At 41.5% G+C, this 6996-nt stretch overlaps 1 pseudogene; it reads right to left on the reverse strand.

Moving 5' to 3' along the window:
- Positions 1 to 5988: 5988 nt before the first annotated feature.
- LOC132502086 (dynein light chain 1, cytoplasmic-like) lies at positions 5989 to 6696 on the reverse strand (annotated as a pseudogene).
- Positions 6697 to 6996: the final 300 nt, after the last annotated feature.

Here is a 6996-nt window from a genome sequence, read left to right on the forward strand (position 1 = left end):
GACTAGTACAGTGCCTAGCGTGAATAACTCAGCAAATATACTTGTTGGGTTAGGATAATAGACCATCAAGTTCTTTTCCAGTGTTAATGTGCAATGATGCTTACCTTACCACTATGTGGCAGCAAACTACAGAATTATTTCCACCTTTCAATAAGGAGTTCAGCCAGGATGAATGTTCACCAGACAACGGTTTTCCTAGGAGTAGAATTACAGGAGGCCCTCACTTTCCATGTTGTTTATTTCTGCACCATTTGAATGATAGCATATTTTTTCATGTGGAATATAGAATTCATCCAGAAAAATACATAAAACAAATATTTACAAATAGATTTTAGCTTATTAACTTCTACCCAAAGTGTGTTAGAATAGCTTGTCAGCTCAGTTTAAATGCTATATTTATTATGAAGCATAACATTCAAATAGAAAATTACTTTGTTTATGAAAATTGCTCAATATTATGTTTTTAAAATTCATAGTGCTGCTTATACTTTTTACAAAAAAATCAAATATTTAAACTTTAAAAGAAAATTTCAGTGAGTAACTTAAAAATTAAGTCATAAGGAAAACAGTTATAAAATAATATGACCCGGAAATATTAGAACAGCAAATCATATATACATTATGTTTACAACTTGATAAAAAAATGTGGATACTGTGAATAAGAGTTGGAAAATAATGTGTTTTGAAAAGCAGTTAATCAGGCTGGTAACATTATGAGTGAACTTTTTTTCTTCTTAAACTTTAGTGTAACACTAGTTTAATAGAGTTTTCTTTTAAGGCTTGTTTTTGTAGGTTGTAGAGTTGCTAATTGGAACACCTTCAAATTACCAAAAAGTTAATATTTTCTACCAACTGAATTTTATTATTGTCATTTTGAAGAAAGGCAGCAATTGTGTTAGGCACAGATGGAAAAACACAAAAATTTTAAATACATAGCATCATCTTTGATTAAAATGCTTTTGAAAAGAAAATTTTTTTTATTCTTGTTGCAAAAAGCAGTCTTATTTCCCCCACATTATTCTGCCACCCCAAAACATCTATCATTTGGGAGCCCATGTATGGACTATGTCTGAGAAAGACCAATGAGGAAGATTTGCATCACCCAGTCCATATGGCAATCCCAATTCTCAGTCCTCTCCAGAGGAGGGGACTTGTAGATACCTACCACTGTTTCTTTGGGACATCTGGAGAAGAAATCTCTAGCACAGGAAGAGATGGAAAGTTTAATATAAATTTTAGAGAGTAGGACTCTGCTGGGTCCTGCAAGGGAAGAAAGTAAAGTTTGTAAAATATAGAATCTGTTGGAAAAGGTAAAGATTGTGTTAAGTTTGTTTTCCTTTTTTAAGTATAGTTGATTTACAATATTGTGTTAGTTTCAAGAGTAAAGCAAAGTGATTGATTCAGTTATATATATTCTTTTCCATTATAGGTTATTACAAGATATTGAATATGGTTCCCTGTGCTATACAGTAAGTCCTTGTTGTTTATTTTATATATAGTGGTGTGCATCTGTTAATCCCACACTCCTAATTTATCCCTCCCCCCTTTCCCCTTTGGTAAACATAAGTTTGTTTTCTTTGTCTGTGAGTCTGTTTCTGTTTTGTAAATAAGTTCATTTGTATTATTTTTTAGATTCCACATATAAGTGATATCATATAATATTTGTCTTAGTCTGACTTATTTCCCTTAGTTTGATATTCTCTAGGTCCATCCGTGTTGCTGCAAATGACAATATTTCATTTTTTATGGCTGAGTAATATGTTCCATTGTGTGTGTACCCTGAGTAATATTCTATTCCCCCTACACACACATACACCACATCTTCTTTATCCATACATCTGTCGATATACACTTAGGTTGCTTTCATGTCTTGGCTATTATAAATAGTGCTGCTACGAACATTGAGGTGCATGTATCTTTTCAAATTAGAGTTTTCGTCTTTTCTGGATATATGCCCACGAGTGGGAACTCTGGATCATATGGTAGCTCTATCTTTATAAGGAACCTCCATAGTGGCTGCACCAGTTTATTATTTGCACACTTTTTGGTGATGGCCATTCTGACCGGTGTGAGGTGATACCTCATTGTTGGTTTTGATTTGCATTTCTCTAATAATTAGCGATGTTGAGCATTTTTTAAAGGTTTATTTTTTATTTTTTATTACTTTTGGTCTTCGTTGCTGTGCGTGGGCTTTCTCCAGTTGCGGTGAGTGGGGGCTACTCTTCGTTGCGGTGCATGGGCTTCTCATTGCGGTGGCTTCTCTTGTTGCGGAGCACGGGCTCTAGGCACACGGGCTTCAGTAGTTGTGGCTCGCAGGCTCAGTAGTTGTGGTGCATGGGCTTAGTTGCTCTGCGGCATGTGGGATCTTCCCGGACCAGGGCTCGAACCCGTGTCCCCTGCGTTGGCAGGCAGACTCTTAACCAATGCGCCACCAGGGAAGCCCTGCAATGTTGAGCATCTTTTCATGTGCCTGTTGGCCATCTGCATATCTTTGGAGAAATCTCTATGTAGGTCTTCTGCCCATTTTTTGATTGGGTTGTTTATGTTTTTGATATTGAGTTGTATGAGTTGTTTGTATATTTTGGAAATTAACCCCTTGTCAGTTGCATCATTTGTAAATATTTTCTTCCAGTCCATTGGTTGTCCTTTCATTTTCTTTATGATATCCTTTGCTGTACAAAAGCTTGATTTGGACGCATTTGTTTATTTTTGCTTTTATTTCTTTTACCTTGGAAGACTGATCTAAGTAACTATTGCTATGATTTACGTCAGAGAATGTTTTGCTTATGTTCTCTTCTAGGAGTTTTATGGTGTCATGTCTTGTATTTAAATCTTTAAGTCATTTTGAGTTTATTTTTGTGTATGATGTGAGGGAGTGTTCTAGCTTCACTGATTTACATGAGGCTGTGTTACATTTTTAATATCTCCATTTATTAATAGTATCCTGACTGCAAAATTAAAGGCTTCTGGAGCAGAGCAGATTACTCTCATTTCCTTACAGCAGGTAACAGCCATACGGCTCCCCAGTGCCCACATTCTTATCCCTGGGATGACATGATGAGAACTGGTTGAATAAAAGTCTATGTAGAAGTAATATGTATTATAGGCAAGAAACCCCAGAAGATGAACCTGGGCATTTATATAGAAGGGAAGGCAGCTGTATCTCTCCCCTCTTCTGTTCTATTCTGTTCTATTTATTTATTTATTTATGGCTGCACTGCGTAGCTTGCAGGATCTTAGTTCCCCAACCCGGGATGAAACCCAGGCCACGGCAGTGAAAGCGCCCAGTCCTAACCACTGGACCTCCGGGGAATCCCCTCTCCCCTCTTCTGAGAGCATGTCCTTGGAAATGCAATGGGAAGGGTCCTGGGTTCTTACTCTAACCCTTTGGAAAATAAATTTTTCCAGGAAGAAGATAAACCTGATGTCTCTAGCTTTACTATCCAGGGATGTCTCTACAACATGTCTCATTCCCCCCTGGAAATGTAAACGCTAACACAAATCTCTGTAAATTACAGAGGTTTACCTCCTGTATGTGTTGCAGAGTAAGTGTCTCCCGTATGTGCATGCTAAGTAATAGTTTTATGGATATTAAAGACTTCACACAATCTTCAGGTCAGGAATCCAGGCTCATAGAGCAGTAAGTCAACAGGGAAGTGGAGACTGTGCTTCTTCAGTAAACAGGCAGGGGAACCCGAACTCACTCCTAACTGCCAAGTACTCTATCTCAAGATCCAAATGTGGGCCAACCATCAAGCGAATGAAGTAAACTAAACTTCCCAAATGTGCTAAGCAGACTGGTGGTGTTGCAAATGGGCAATGAAACGCCAAGATAATGATTCCTCAGACTTCAGAGCAGCCAGGTTAGGGCTGGGGACCCATACATATACTGCCTTATCCATTTACCTGTTTACTATTCCGTATTCACATTTTCTGTGTCTAATGAGAACCCCTGGACAAGTTCTTTCAGCCATGAGGACAGGAACTGACTAGTTTGGGGTAACGTTTTGGAGATATATTGTTCAGTACCCCCAAATACTCTTTTTCAACTGCTCTACTTGTGAGGCATAGTCATGAAAGGTACTTAAATGGATTTAAAAGATGACTAGGAGGCCCAATGGACAGAACTCAGTGACTAATGGAGTATAGTAACAAGTGAAAGGCAGGAATCGGGGATGATTTCTAGGATATTGTTTGGAGTGAAGACACTCCTAGTGGTCCTAGGCCTCTGGCAGGACTGAGTCGAGATCCAGCAGAGTAGCTGCTTGGAGCATTTTGGGGTGTGAGTAAACATAGTTAACACTCTTGCCCCCTTCAGGATAAGCCCAATTCACTTCTGTAGGCACTTCCGTTAGAAAGACTACAAAAAGGGCCATTCAACTTTATTTTAAATATCACACAAAAATAGTATCTTCTTTCAACTGAATGCTCCACCCTAGTGTCTCATGGTACCAGCTCTCCAGCAGCACACTAATTTCAGAGCTTACAGCCTACTTTGCCTGGGGTTACTTTGTCAGAGTTTCTGCCTACTTTGGTCAGAATTGGCTTAGAACTGGGTGAGACTCTGCCTGCCTGAGAGAGGAGGGACTTGAGCCAGGAGGGACCAGGGGAGGTTAGGTCTGGCAGATGGTAACAGTAAAGGCCAACGTTAATGGGGCACTCACCACGAGTCACACCTCTTCTCAGCCCTTCACAGAGGTCAGCTCACTTAATCCTCACACAAATGTATGAGCTAATTACTGTCTCCATTTTGCAAATGAGAAAACTGATTTTTCTAGAGGTTAAGAGAAAGGACTGAGTCAGAGACCCAAGTGTGAAGCTTTACCACTGACTAGTAAACTAAGCTCTTTCAGCCTCAGTTTTCTCGTCTTTTAAAAATGGCTGTAATAATAGCTACTTTGCTACATTTTTGTGAGAATTAAATGAGATAGCACATGGGAAGTGCCTATCAGGGTTTCTGGAACAGAATACATGCTCAATAAATGGTCTGTTATTTTTCCCATTCATACTTGACTCTCAACCACAAGCCCTCTTGGGCTCACTGCCCCTCACTTAATTTTCAGTACTTCCTATGATAGGCTGAATAAAGGCTCCCCAAATATGCCCAGGTGGTAATCCTCGGACCTGTGAATGTGTTATCTTACATGGTAAAAGGGACTTTGCAGATGTGATTAAACACATTTTGAGATGAGATTATCCTGTGTTATCCAGGTGAGCCCAGTCACAAGGGTCTTCATGAGAGGGAGGAGGATTGAAGTCAGAAAAAGATATGATAACAGAAGCAGGGTTTAGCATGATCTGTTCTGAAGATGGAGGAAAAAGCCATGAGCCAAGGAATGCAGGCAGCCTCTAGAAACTGGAAAAGACAGGAACACAGCCCTGCTGACACCTTGATATTTAACTCCATAAGACCCATTTCAGGCTTCTGACGTCCAGAACTATAAAAATATTTTTAAGTGTGTGTTGTTTTAAGCTACCAAGCGTGTAGTGTTTGTTACAGCAGCAGTAAGAAACTAATACACTCCCTAACTGAAAAACAAGAGTGTGGACACCAAGCTGCACACCTCCATTGACCTCAGTGTCAAAGCCAGACCAGCTCCAGGGTACTCACCTGGCAGGCTGCCCTCAGCCCTTTAGCTCAGACAGCCGTAGGCCTGGTGAAACTAAACCCTGTGTAGCTGGGATTTTTGTGTGGTGCTTTTTTTTCTATTCTTTTTTTAATTTAAAGAATAGATTTTGAGGAGAGAAAAAACATGGGGCAGAGAAGTATGGAATAGAAAACGAATACAAATGCAAGCTGTTTTGCTAGTTGCTTTTTAACCACAACAAACTAGTACCGACAGCACCAGTACAAAAGATCGCAGTAAAGGTTCAAGGATCAAGGTGTTCTCTTAGCAAGGCTGAAGAATTCAGTCTCTGGTCTTTGGAATTTAGGCTGCAGTCCCTATTTGTGGGGAGATCCCTGGGTGCCTGGCACAATCCATGTTTTCAGTCGGATTTGAACAGAAGAATGGCCACTTGGCCCAGTGGTGGAAGTGGATGCGGTGTTGGGTATCCTGTGTCACGTGAGTACCGAAGTTCCTCCCCTTCCACGCAGCGCCAGGTTGGGGTGTACTTCTTAGCAGACTCCTTGCGGTTTGGGGCCGCAGTGCCCTCCTCTAGGTCGTACTTCTCCAGCCCCCAGTACCGCACTCCACTGAGTCCTGCGGCATCTGCTCGGCACCGCTGCATTTTTCATCACGGCCTTCCGGTCGCAGGTGGTTCCTATAGGGCCAGGTCTGGCCGACAGCTGCGATCTCCTAAGGGAGACCTAGCGGGCACATCTAAGCCTGAACCAAACTCTCCTGGCTTGATTGGCGCTAGCCTCTGCCTATGCCTGGACTTTGGTGTGGAAATGGGTAAATTCAGGCAGTGAGGGTCCATCCTACAGCATTGTGAAAAATCTGTGCAAACCCGGCTACTTCTTCCTGGTCTGGTAGCCCACACAAGCAAGAAGGGCAGGAGTTGAGGATTCCTGGAAGAAATAAACCATGCACCCCAGCATGCAGGAAACATTTGTGCTGTTCTAGGAAGGGAGCTTACCTCAGAGGATGCTACAAGAGGAGGAGTAACTGCCCAGCCCAGGAGTCTGGCTTAGACTAGCCCCCCTCACCCCAGGAGCCAGGCAAAGTCCCTCCACCTCCTACAGGACGCCATCCTGGCCCCCCATACTCAGAGCTCTCCTGGACTAGGGAGGAACACATGTGGTCCCTTCAACCAGACCCCTTCCCTCAACCCCAATCATTTTCATTTGTTCCTTAACCATAGACATTTAAAGCAGGCAGGGCTGGGATTCTCATTTTACTGATGGAGAAGCATATTCAAATGGAACAAATGGCCAATGTGCAGTGGTTCAGATGCTTAGTCCAGGGCTCTTTCCATTATATTTCAAACCCTCCTTTTTATATGCAAACGAGGCCAAGTGTGTCGGTGACACTTTCCTACAAAATGAAACAA

Source organism: Mesoplodon densirostris, chromosome 14, assembly GCF_025265405.1.
Source record: "Mesoplodon densirostris isolate mMesDen1 chromosome 14, mMesDen1 primary haplotype, whole genome shotgun sequence".
Classification (NCBI taxonomy): domain Eukaryota; kingdom Metazoa; phylum Chordata; class Mammalia; order Artiodactyla; family Ziphiidae; genus Mesoplodon; species Mesoplodon densirostris.